Source organism: Manduca sexta, chromosome 23, assembly GCF_014839805.1.
Source record: "Manduca sexta isolate Smith_Timp_Sample1 chromosome 23, JHU_Msex_v1.0, whole genome shotgun sequence".
Lineage (NCBI taxonomy): Eukaryota > Metazoa > Arthropoda > Insecta > Lepidoptera > Sphingidae > Manduca > Manduca sexta.
The window spans coordinates 2,436,840-2,450,268 of NC_051137.1; the positions used below are offsets into that span (position 1 = coordinate 2,436,840).

General features: G+C 37.0%; 1 protein-coding gene across 2 annotated transcripts in view; it reads left to right on the plus strand.

Moving 5' to 3' along the window:
- LOC119188471 (leucine-rich repeat-containing G-protein coupled receptor 5A-like) overlaps positions 1-13,429 on the plus strand; it is a 279,213-nt gene that overhangs the window by 96,966 nt on the left and 168,818 nt on the right. The window lies entirely within an intron of this gene.

Genomic DNA, 13,429 nt, shown 5'->3' on the forward strand with positions numbered 1-13,429 from the left:
GACAAAAGGCATATGTACGAATGGTCTATTTATTATTATTATTTGTGTCACGGAAAAATGAACCCAATGGACCTGATGGTAAGTGGAATAGGGTGATGATATCACGTCGCCACTCGGCAAAGTTTTGGCCTGCTTGATATATACAGGCTCAATCTGGAACCTGCCACAATTTTCCGTATGTCCGACGACTTTGTTTGGCGTTGCAGCCGGTTTCTAATTGACGTGGTTTCATGTTAAATGTATAAAAGGCGAATCTATGCTATTCAAATCGGTGAACCTAGTCGACGTTAGCCTTAGTTGTATCCGAATCTCACGTGCATCCTGCATCTTCCGGCCTCCGGGTCATCGGACAGCATAATGATTCAACATCCTACGCAACGTCTTCCTATCCTATTATTCAATTTTGAACACAATCTTTATACAGCATGTTTCTCTTTTTATACAGTCAGGAAACGAACAAAAGAATCAAATTAATGATCCATTTCACTTCACAAATACAATATAAATGAAAATAGTTATCGCTCTTCGACAATCTATATTTATAATTCTATTTTTAAATATGCTAATCCCACAGACAGACGAAAACTATATCGAGAATTGAATTTGACGTCTGCATTAACACTTTTGTCGCGTTCCCGCCAATTATTTCGGCTCGTCACACTTCCTCTATATAGGCGGGTTACGCGAACTATGCGTTCTAGTTCGCACGTCCCGCGTTATCATAAAGTTTATTTTCACAGATACGTATATACTACTGGCGTTGTAGCAATACCAGACAGATGGCAAAAACTCGTGTCTGCGATGATGTAATATTAGTTTATAGCAGGAAATCTGAGGTATACCTGCGGATATGGTCATGCAATTAAATATGTTGAATTACATTCTTTATGTTACGTATTGAATTAATGTAATGTGTCGTTTAATTATTGCCGGTAATGTTGGAGCGAAATGTTATATGTTCTGTGGATGTCTCGTCTCATCCAGTTCGATGTAGAAAAATTCTGTAACAGTTTCATAATAGTACAATAACGTAATAAAGTTATTAATATTAATGTTGAAACAAGACACAATATCCAAACATAATAGCGGCGATCAAGGCTCAATATACAAGATAAAATACGTTTCCGTTTCACTATAATACAACACGAATACCAATAAACAAACATAAACGAGACAAAGTCACATATATCACGATGAATTGTGGTCATTTAGCACGCGAACGAACGAACGATCGCGAACGAACCAACGGTACCGAATCATTGTATCATTAGTTTCTGATACGATTACGCGCTGCACTGGTCGATGACGACGAACAGGTGGGCGAAGAAAATTCAAATATGGAATCGATTTTTTATAAATTGTATTTCGAATGCGAATTACATTTCGTTCGTTTCCATAAAGGTTTTATATTGTTTTTGTTATTTTTTGCAGCCAGTTTGGCTTCAACGCCTACGCGTATTGTGGTGCGCAGAAGGTAAACGCAAAATAAACCTATTTTTTATCAAGGAGTTTTGACATCGGTAAGGTCAGAATAAACATAATTGATTTAATGAATCGTCAAACATCCTGTTATCCGTTTTCCTTTAAGCATTATACACTGAGTCCGAAACAATTAACAGTTATCTTCTAAACACGCAAAACGACGATTAGACTCAATGAAGCAATGATAAGCACTAAAATTTAATACGCAATGTACTATGGCAGGATAATATTAACTATCAGAAAACCAACATTATTTTGCGAATAATTTCCAAGAATCATCGCTCTTTATAAGTAACAGTGAATAAGTACATTAATAACTTTACTGTAGAGTTTAATTTCTGAAACTGACTTAATATTCTCTATTATACGAAGTTTTAGAATATAATTTCCAAGATCCTTGTTCATTGTATTACTCTTAGAATTATAGCCATTCCCGTCGAAAATCACTCACTCACTGTTGTCATTACACCAACTCAGAACCATAGTATTTACCCCTTCATTCAGCACTGCAGAAACGACATGAGATTTTGCCCATTACATTATACATTACGTGCTCACTCAATAATTGTAAAGGTTTGCTCTAAGCATAGCAAACATCGGATACAAAATTATTACTATCCAACATACAACGTACTGGCGACCAAAATTTAAATTTAGAACAGCTCGAAAAAATAAAATTCACTATCCCACTAACATTATCCCTACAACGGCTATGCACACTAAATTATAAAGTGGGATAAAATTCTAAGAAGCAGTTTGCAAACAAAGACGTGTAGTCACGTCGCGGGCAGCACGTTCGCTCTAAATATGCTATGTGACGTCACTCCGCTTCACGTTTTGTAAGTGTTTATTTTGAGGTTTTAGATGTACCTATAGAAGATAAACGAATTGAAGGATAACATAAATAATGATGTATAAAATTATTACAAACTACTAAATTTATATTACAAAATCCGATAAGGACCTGAGTCAATGCATTTTTTTTTTATTTTTCTTCATATTTTTTTTTATATTTTATATATAGGTACATACATAGCCAATGACAAAATGATATTATTTCTCTGTCCACAATATTATTTATAACATATTCTTTCGTTTCCGATCTATCGCAGGATATTTTGATGATCATAAATATATTTCGTTACAATATGCAATTAGTATTGATAGTTTTCGATCAATTTCCTACAATTACAAGAGCGGACAAATCCCCGGTAAATCGTATTACGTATAACGTCCAGTGACGTATTAAACAAATATAAGTTATACGTAGCCGCGGTTTCCGCGACCGCTGCGGCCATCTTGCACACTTCCTTCCTTGCTTTTCTCTTATGGGTTGGTGGTGGAAGTTATAAGTGAAGCGTTAAGGATATGATTATAAATTAATGTTGGAATGGGACTTTTATTTAAATTAATATGTACTTTGTAAGTGACGATCTTAAGTATTTTAATATCTACTTAGAGGTTCATACGACAAAATATTTTATCTAACATAATTCACATTTGTAATATTAACGGAAAAAGATTTTTTACTACTCTTTCTTAGACAAATCTATCAATACCGTCTAAATATCCACTACATTATCTATTTCAGCGCAAATGTAATACAATTCATAAACAAAGCCGTATTGCGACTGGCAGTATATTGTATTCAGTGTCCTCATTGAAATAAGAAAACATTCCGTACAGCAAGCGTGCTGCTTCTACTCCCATTACCGCTTCCTCTCATGACATGAGCCTCACTAAACATTGTTCCGCCGAAGACCCGAAATAACGCGATTAAGCGAATGAAAGGCCCGAAACGAACAAAAGCAAATGTGATTACCGAGTTGTCGGCCGAAAGAAATAAGTAATATTTCTTCGGATTCGGCGGTCGTCGGCATTATCCTTTTTTTTTTAATTCGTTTTCGGCCTATCTGTTTTCTTTATGCGTTAAGTGTGGGACTGTTGTGAGCTTTATTTTGTTTTTATTTGACGATAAACGATGTGCTAATGTCACTCTGACGCAGATTTAGTGGTTAGTAAATTCAATGCAATGGGTAGGTGTTTATATTGATAAATTAATTTGTTTCATTGTAGTAATTATATTTTTATACTTTGTACTCATGCCTCCTTATCCATAGACGTTATTTATCTAAGGACAGAACATGGCTGTGGTAACAAGTCTGTTTCTCAGCTTTGTTTATTTGACAGCCAACTAGATTAAATTTGTATCTCAATATTAGCCAATCACAACGGCCCTATGTGTACGCACGAAGGCTGCCATGCCGTCAGCACTGAAAAACACTTGTTATCACAGCAATGATCCGTCCTTCGATAAATAACGTCTATGAATAAGGGGGATGGTATACAGGCGGGCTTAATGCCATGGACGTTCTTTCCCAGTCAACCTTGGAGTGGTGTAGAGAGGGCGGAGACACATGCATAATAAAAAAAAAAACACATAATAAAAGTAATAATAAAATCAATGACATAATAATAAAATGTAGCAAGTATTTATGAATTTTATGGCATCTAAATAAAATTTATTTTTAGTAACTAATTACCGATTTACAGTTGTGATGCATTTTGGGAACTTAATTCGATGCTCCGATTAAGAGATTTTTTCGATATTCTAGCGAGTTAAGACTATTCTTTCAGATAGTGGATTCAGCTTACGTATAGCGACTAGGCAATACTTGACGGCAAAAGTAACGTTTGTGAGCGGTTAAGCACTTAGTCGGTGGACACAGCTTCTTTAGGGGACGCCTAATGGCGTGTGAAGTAACGTTATAGTACGTCGACGTCTTTTGACGTCAATTTGATGTTGGGTGTTAGAGAACTAAACATAGATAAATAATTCGAATATCACCACCGTGTGTTTGGCCCCTAATTCGGAAATAGCATTAACTTAAATTAGGTTTATAATTTAACACGCCATTGGTGCGGAAAGTTCAGTTATTTAGTTGAGTGCGGAACAATCTAGAATTCAATGTTATTTGTTAAATAGAAAATCGTTTACATTTGCCAAAATGTTTTGTAACTCAATTATCGGTGTTGTTACAGTTAAATAACCGACGTTTTCTCGAAAATGTTTTGTAATACGAGGTCTAATTTAGAGTTCCAGAAATAATAATTTCTATTGTAGGCAATCACTTACAAATATTAGTGAGAACAAACGCTTCTGCGTAAGTAAAATGCTTTGTTGCACAATTAGCTTATTGTTTTTGATAAAGAAAATTGTCGTTTTTTCAATACTGCACTATTCTTTTTATACGGACCAATGATACGGGGACGATATAGTGACCCCACTGGACGTGATGGTAACTGGTATGTGGTCCAATAAATTGTCGCTTGATGAGATTACCCCTCGACAGTCGAGACAATTATGCCGGCCTATTGGAACTGGATATACACAGGCTGATTCCGGAACGCGACACATGTGGGCATCTATGGCGGGTTTTAATACCTTGCGTACGGCGGTCGGTATTCTGGCGGATATAAAATATATCCTACCACCAGCGAATTTATATCACATTAGATGATACATGGTATAATGTAGTCTCTAGTTCTATCTAACCAATAAGACACGCATCTCTCAAACATCATCAAAGTTAAGTCTTCATATCCAATAATACAAGTAGGTACACAAAGAATCGTCCATTGTCGACACAAGGCGCGGAACATCGGAACAAGCCGGCGCGACACCGGCTCAAACGGCTGATGAATCGACATGACCCTCACGGATATTGCGCCTTACACAAACAATCACTTGCAGAAGGCTTATGTTACAAGACATTCCCGCCCTCACACCCACCACTACAACTCCTGTAAGCTAGGATCAGTGGCACGCATTTTATGACACCAACAGTGAAGCTAGACGAGTCTCAAGGAACACTAATTTGTCATTATAATAATAATATCAGCGCTGTATTATATACTTGCCCACTGCTGAGCACGGGCCTCCTCTACTACTGAGAGGGATTAGGCCTTAGTCCACCACGCTGGCCTAGTGCGGATTGGTAGACTTCACACACCTTCGAAATTCCTATAGAGAACTTCTCAGATGTGCAGGTTTCCTCACGATGTTTTCCTTCACCGTTAAAGCCAACGATAAATTCACAAAGAATACACACATGATTTTAGAAAAGTCAGAGGTGTGTGCCCTTGGGATTTGAACCTGCGGACATTCGTCTTGGCAGTCCGTTCCTCACCCAACTAGGCTATCGCCGCTTTGTTATTTTTCATTTATTTTATCATTATCCCATAACGAAATTAATCAAATAGAAAGATAGGGAGGAGTTGATTGAGGGCTTGGTTATGTTAGTGTGACTATCTCTGTGCTGTAAGTAAGTTGTGCGCAGTACAATACATACGACGACTGCTCAGAGATCCCGAGTACGTATTTCAAATTGGGTAAAGTAATATTAGGTTTTTCTGTTCAGTGTTAGCCCAGAGGCTGAAATTTGTGATATGGCTCGCCTCCTATCACATAATGGGCGTAACACACGTGGCAAAAGGTGCGTTGGTTCCACCATCTGCCTACCCATTCGGGGACAAAGGCTTGACATGTGTAATATTAGTTGGATGCTGCTTGAATTAGTACGAAATACGACTTAGTAGTAGTTTAAAAGACATTGCAGCTTTTTTAATCATTGGAAATTAGACCTAGCATTTAGTGTATAAATTATTATCGCAATTTAATCCAAAATAATGCAATTCTAATATATACATATGTAGCATTACCATTATTTAAGTTATAGTTGACGCTCATTTAATAATATAAAAAATGTTGAACCAACCGACCCTTCTGCACGCCACTATCCTACGGCAGACGAAAGTTTATATTTAATCTGTGAAGACTCGGATGGCAGCAAAAAGAGCAATTCTCTTTCAGCCGGTCTCTTTGTTGATCTTATTCTGACCGTTTGTCGAGTGCGACCGGATGAGACGGATATACACGGATCACCCACGTGGGAGAAGGACGGAAACACACATTGCATCCGTAATGAGATTTTTGTAAAACCAAATCCAATAGCGAGGGTTTCATTCGGACGATATTAAATCGAAAGTTAAAATAAACAATTGTCGGCGATCGAAATGAATTGGCGTTGTTTCCATTGTAGTGTGTATTTTCACGCTTATTCCCGTGGGTGTAGGCAAAACAACTAGTTCACGAACGATTCGGTAGGGATATTTGCGCTCTATGAATGAATAATTGTAAATCGGTCAGCACATTCAGTTACCTAATGGAACGTTGAAAGAAATATGTAACGATTTTAATCGAGATGTAAATGATTTCTTAATTCTACTCTAGTATTCCAGTCTTAAACAATTTCAATAAATAATATTCTTATATCGCAATTACGAATATTAAAAATAACCAGTGGATGTGCGACAGCCCTTATCAGGCCGTTAGCCGAGGTCCGCCGAAGATCGAGCCATCAAACCCTCAGCACATCTTCCCGCTTAGCTAAACGTTTTGAACCTTATCTCCTACACAATAAAATTATGCAAAATATCAAATTCTCTGCCTAATCCGAGAGACTCGAACTCAAGAACTAGCGTCTTGTAAGCCACGCTGCCTTACGAGCCAAATCCGCTTTTAAAGCGCTAATTATTTTTAATCGCTACAGCTTAGCTCGTATCTGCGGGGCGTTTTTCCAGATAGCGCAGGGTTGCCACCACCGGAATTCACGGCGCGAACCGGTATTCCCGGTGGCGACAGGGATTTTTTTCAGTTCCGTGTTTTAATTAAATTCTTTTGTGCGAGTGCTCTTTAATTTGGTAAGAATGGGAGTTTGTTGTGTAAACGTTGATTGCGACATTAAAGATTTGGAAAAGTTGTTTTTTGTTCGTACCGTTTTTGTGTTTGCGTTGTGTATTTTGCATAATTGCTGTTATTTTTGATAATTTTTCTCCTTTTTTATCTGTTATCTTTTATTGCAGGTAACAAGTAGTTCGGATATTATGTTAAAACAACTATGTTTTGGTATTTATATTTAGCATTTTAAATCCTAAATAATAGTATATTCAAAGAAAAATCTTTCCACCGCTAAAATACCGATACCGACCGACCGAATCTACACCTACACCGATAAAATCTCAACACCGCTTCTTAACATTAATCGCATTATCACGTGTGACAACCCTACGCGGCCTGTACTATGCGACGTAGCGACGTCATTATTGCCTCCAAACGACCTACTAAGGGGACAAACGACAGACCAACTGTCGTCCGATAGAAGTCGTGAGATATCGCGATTTGCATGAAATGAGTACGCTAAGAAATTAGGTTGATTGTTCAATTATGACATGTATGATGACCCTGAATTTAATTGGAATAAGGGTTAGCATCTTTACAACTAAGTGTTCCTTAGACCCTGGAATTAGAGGTATTAGACATTTGCCACGTGAAAATGACCTTTAAATTAGTAGGCTTCCATATAAAAAGATACTGAATCATTTAAAATATGATGTAATCCATTGAAGTCTTGACTAAAAACAATATTTCTTTCTCGTATCTTCTTGATAACATTTAACTAATCAGATAATTTAGATGCAGAACAAAACTCTTTTAATTATTACTTGATTAAAACTATCATTGAAGCCTTGAAAGTTCTATAACTTTATTACATTTTATGTCAGCACGCAATAGTTAAGTTATATAAAACTCTTAACGCTAAGTTACGAAAGCAAAGGTTGAATCTCGACCCAGAACCACAAGAAACCCACAAATCCATAGCAATTTAATACCATTTCGTAAACCATAATTGATTTCCACTCCAAAGTGCTGGAGCGAACAATTTTGGCAGTCATATTGTAAAGTTTTCGACAGAATCTTGTTAAAACGCCCGAGAATAAGAAACTACTAACAAAAATTTTAGGCACCTGGCTGCCTTTAATCTTGGGATAATTGTTCCAGATTTAGATTAACTTTTTGATAGTTGGATTACAGTACTTAATTTTATAATGTTATGCAATAGAAATCTGAAAACTAGATCACAAACATACAAAATTGTAACTTCTCTTAAAATTGGAACTGGATATCCTTTAAGTAAACTATTTTGTAGTAATATCGGTTACGATTTTATAGCAAATGAAGAAACGATAGCCTAGATTATTGACTGCTATGTCTAAAAGCCCATGCCCCTATTCGATGCCTGAAATGGCTGCAGGCACTGTAAGATAATACTCCCGAATGAACCCGGAATCAGCGGCCCCTCATATTGATTAACCCTTTGTAGTAAAACAATATAAGTGGGATGCAGACGGTGTGTTATCCCGGTTCTTTATAGTATAGGATATGATACCGAATCATGGATTTATTACAGATCATAAAACAATAGGGATTAGGGAAAAGAACTGTGTGAACCTCCAAAATTTTTTACCATACAAAAGCAAATAACTCTCACTGCAGGATATTTCTTTGATAGCTTCACTATTCTTGTCAAGACGGCCCTTAAAACCTGTTATTCCAAAAATTCAATTCAAAACATCCAATCAAAAATCTATTAACGACACATTTTTTGTATCAGCCAATCCGTTCCTTTTACCGATCCGGATACCAATCAGCATTTACACCATCATTGATACCAGTAATACTATTAAGATTCATAGATCCGATGAAAGCGTCAGCCATTGATTAAAAAGGCACACACGAATCACTCCAAAAAGATATCGATCGAAATAGATTGACGCCGGTGTCGGTGTAATTAAAAGTTCGCAGGAACTAGTTCGCGATGCATAAACTTGTACTAATTAGTGAGGAATTCTTTCGCGAACGCCAAGATTTGGAGACGAAGTTTGTTCCCCCTTTAATTGGGAACCTCGCGGAATGCGCTTTGACGGTTAACGCGACGGGCGTTTGTTTTACGTGTTTGCATACACAAAGGTATGACACAAGTTTGTGAGTACTTGGCAGAGCTCATGATTCTTTTTAGGACTTATGATTGATTGATTGATGATTGTTTAGTAGGTCTGTAACAATACCCAGATCACTTTAGATATCATGGGTGTCTCGTTGAATTTTAAGAACAGTAAAGATTGATAGGGGAATTTAAGTTTGAGTATCAAATTTGATTTGAAACTGTACTTTTATAAGCCTATTCGCGCTTTATCAGATTGTGGTTTAATTATTTTAGAATCCACCAAAAATAATTATTGAATAAACATTCCAGCTTCTTCAAGGCACCTTTGCTGGTGGTAGGATATATTTTATATCCGCCCGGATAGCGACCACCGTACACAAGGTAATAAAATCCGCCATAGTGGGTTACGTGTGTGTGGCATTCCAAGATCAGCCTGTGTATATCCCAGCAAGCCGGTATAAATGTGTCGACTGCCAAGAGGTAATCATCTTTCGTCAGTCGACATTCTATTGGATCCCACTCCACTTACCATCAGGTGCAGTGAGGTCACTTTTCAGTGCGCGTATTAAAAAGAAACTTAAACATAAAAATCCACACGATTTAAACCTATGTGAATACATTGGCAGAACCAACCAGCCGTAAGGGTGGTACGCCTGTACTCCAGTCTCACACACAAGTTGTAGAGACGCGTTAATTAACCAAGAATCTATTGTGTACGTGAAGTTACGTCAAACCGTCTCTGAAACTTCGCCGAATTCGTTTGCTCGCAACTTGTTTGTTGTATCGCTAGATTCAATCGCTAGTTTGTGCATGTTCCTGCGACAAAGTGACTAAACATACAAATTTGTAAAGAGATATTGCCACACTGGCTGTGGTAACGAAGTTGTAGTCATATTTGTTTAGCAGGAATTATCTTAATCGACCGTGGAAGTACCAGAATCTCAAAAAAATCCAAAAGCTAAGTTTGCTATTACGGTTTTTATGGTGAATGAGGTTTCCGGAGGCTCAGAGAACACTTTCCTTGGCCTTCCTAAATACTCTCTATTACTTTTTATATATCACTAATCTGCTCACCAAACAACACCTCAAGCCACTATCGGATTAATCTTTAAACTTCTTAAAACCATAATTCCGTAGGCGACTAGTAAAACGATTAAACAAACTCACTACCCGACGAATTTGAACCAATTAGACGAGCCAGCGAGCTGCTTCAACGTACAGTTCGCCAGCAATATAATTTATTAGGCCTCCGACTCGAACGCCCTTAAGACTCCGACGAAAATTTAATTTCCTTTCAAACGTGTTCTTAACTTTGGAATAATTAGCTGAATAAACGTGGAAGATGGTAGAATTAAGCCGGATGATTAGTGATTAATATAATATTAGCCTGTATTATATACTGACCTGAAGGTCACGACTATTTAGAGCTGATTAATAATTAATCGCATATTGTGTTTATGGTAAGATGTGTCTAACCGGGTATCGACTACCGAAGAAGATGTAAAACCCGCCATACTGTCTAAGTGTGTCGCGTTCTGGAATTAGGCTGTCTATATCTAGTTTCAAACTAGCCGGCATAATTGAGTCGATTGGACAGCATTCACTCTCATCAGTCGACACTATCTGAACCTTACTCCACTTACCATCAGGTGCAGGGTTTCATTTTGCCATATAAAAAATACTATACAAAGCTAGTGTTTTACTAGTGTATGTATCGCAATACGATCGTTAGCTCTTCTTAGATAAAACTAAACCTTCCAGCCCTTGTGAAGCTAAGTTAACGAACTACTTAACCAAAAACTGGTCTCCCGAGATTGTACCACAAAGCTGTCGAAATCCGATTGGCGCTATCAAAATTGATCGATTTTGTCAACGTAAAGTGATACAAATGATGTAAACATTGACTCGGCGGGCTCGAGTGATCAAATCGATTTGTTTTAATACCCACTGTTATTGTTACATCCGCTTAACGCCTCGCCATTAGGATTACTGTATGTATTTAATGCATGGATTAGTGTGTTCTCTATATTCATTATTTCTATATTATCATAAAATACACATATATACACTGGTGGTAGGTCTCTCATATGTGAGTTCGTCTGGGTAGGTACCATCGCAATGTCTATTTCTGCCGTAAAAGTGCCGCCAATATGATCATTGATCACCCTTTGTTTTAAGCTCGTTTGATTCTTCAGTTTTCCTCAGATAGCCAGTTTAATAAAATTCCCCTTCAAATACAACAAAGAAAATATTTTCAACAACGTAATTTAACGGACATTTAGCAAAAGGGAATTTATTCCGATCTCCCTTTGATATGTTTGGAGACGCACAGCATAATAATCAAACATCAAAGTTTCAAGAAACCCTAAATACAAAACTATCCGGAATATGTTTATATTGGATCCGAAGTGCAATATAGTTAAAACGTTAAAGGCATTCGTCGCACAAAAGACATTCTCCGTTATCAATTAAATTCTTTTATCCCTTGGCCGGCCGTGATTTCTCAAGAAGGACGATCGGGTCTAAAAGACCAGCGCTCATCGCACTTTCCCATTCGAAACGAGGACCAATTAATGGTTTTGAAATTGATTCACAATTCAGTTGCCTTTGTAAACGATTGTGTTGACATTGGATATCTGCCGATTGCCTTTTGATGTTCGTCTCTTTTTCGTATAAATCGTTTTCGGGGTCGTTTTTTCCTTTTATTTTCACATTTAAATGGACGGCCCATTTGTAAATTTGGATAGCTGATTTTGTTTCGTCGTGTTTTATAAATAAGGTTTTATGTACGTTTTAGTTTTTATTGGCTGATGTTTGCTTTTCATATCTCTTCTACATATTTGTAATTTTATTTAAGGTTATATAAATGTTTGGGATTTTTCCCAGATCACGCGTACTGAATATACATGTTATGAATAATCTGAAGCACCAAATCAAATGGTAATCATATTGCGTGGCGACGCGCAAATGAAATATTTGTACAAGAGTTCGTTGATATTTCTGTTATCTTTTACGTTATACTATGAAATAATATTATACATATTTTATTTGTGGTTTAGTTATTTTTATATCCTTAAAAATCCACTCTCTGTTAGTATAATTAATATTAATGATTACTATAAAATACAAATAACCCATTAGAACCCTACTAGGATACAAATAACCCTAAATCACGTGAACTACAATTAAAAAGAGTAGTCACGCTGCTTTCAATGCTTTACAAAATTAATTCGCTCAAAAGCCGCGCGGTATGCCTGTAAAGCAATAAATCATTAAAATTACTTGCAAACGAACCTCTGATTAATCAATTAATCACTCGGGATTGGTTGCCGGTGTATTCTTAGTGATAGGGGCCTCGGCGACCCGCAGCCCACCGGCAAAGGGTTGATTTATTAGAAAATAATATTCCCCGCGGAAATCTAAAGTGTTAACTTCACTAAAACTTGAATCGTCTATGAATATCGTATTTTGTTGGTGTGCTGTTAAATTTAAGTTGAACTTTGTGGCGTAGTTAAATATTAAGCAGTAATTATAAGGTGAGGAAATTATAACGTCTTGAAACCAACCAAGAGTTTGTTCGCGTGACGTGAAGAAAGGGTTTTGATTATTCACAAAATTTAATGAAACTTGTAATAGCCCTGTGTTATATATTGTCATAAAGGAGTGACTCTATCACTGACAGGGCTTAAGCCTTAGTCCATCACGCTGACCTAGTCCGCAGCCAGAGTTGTTATTGTCGCAAGTTTAAGAAACATAAAAGGGGTAAAAAATGCAAATTACACGCGGACTAGTGAACAACTAGTAACATAATAAACTCTTGTTCCAGTTATACTGGCGGGCGAGCCTGGGGACTTGTTTGGTATTGCGTAATATTGAATGCGAAAATACTCATTTCCTACCATAGTTTTAGTTACTGTTTCCTTGGTGTAGTTGCTGCTTATCACCTATTAGCAGATGATCCTATATTCGATTTTTAGATGTAGGCTTTTCTAACATTTTTTTAACATTTATTTTGACGGCTTCAGTGACGTTGTATTGCACAAACCGCTGAGAGTCTGGTCAGGCAAAGTGATATTTTGTTTTGCTGTCCCAAGTTAGGA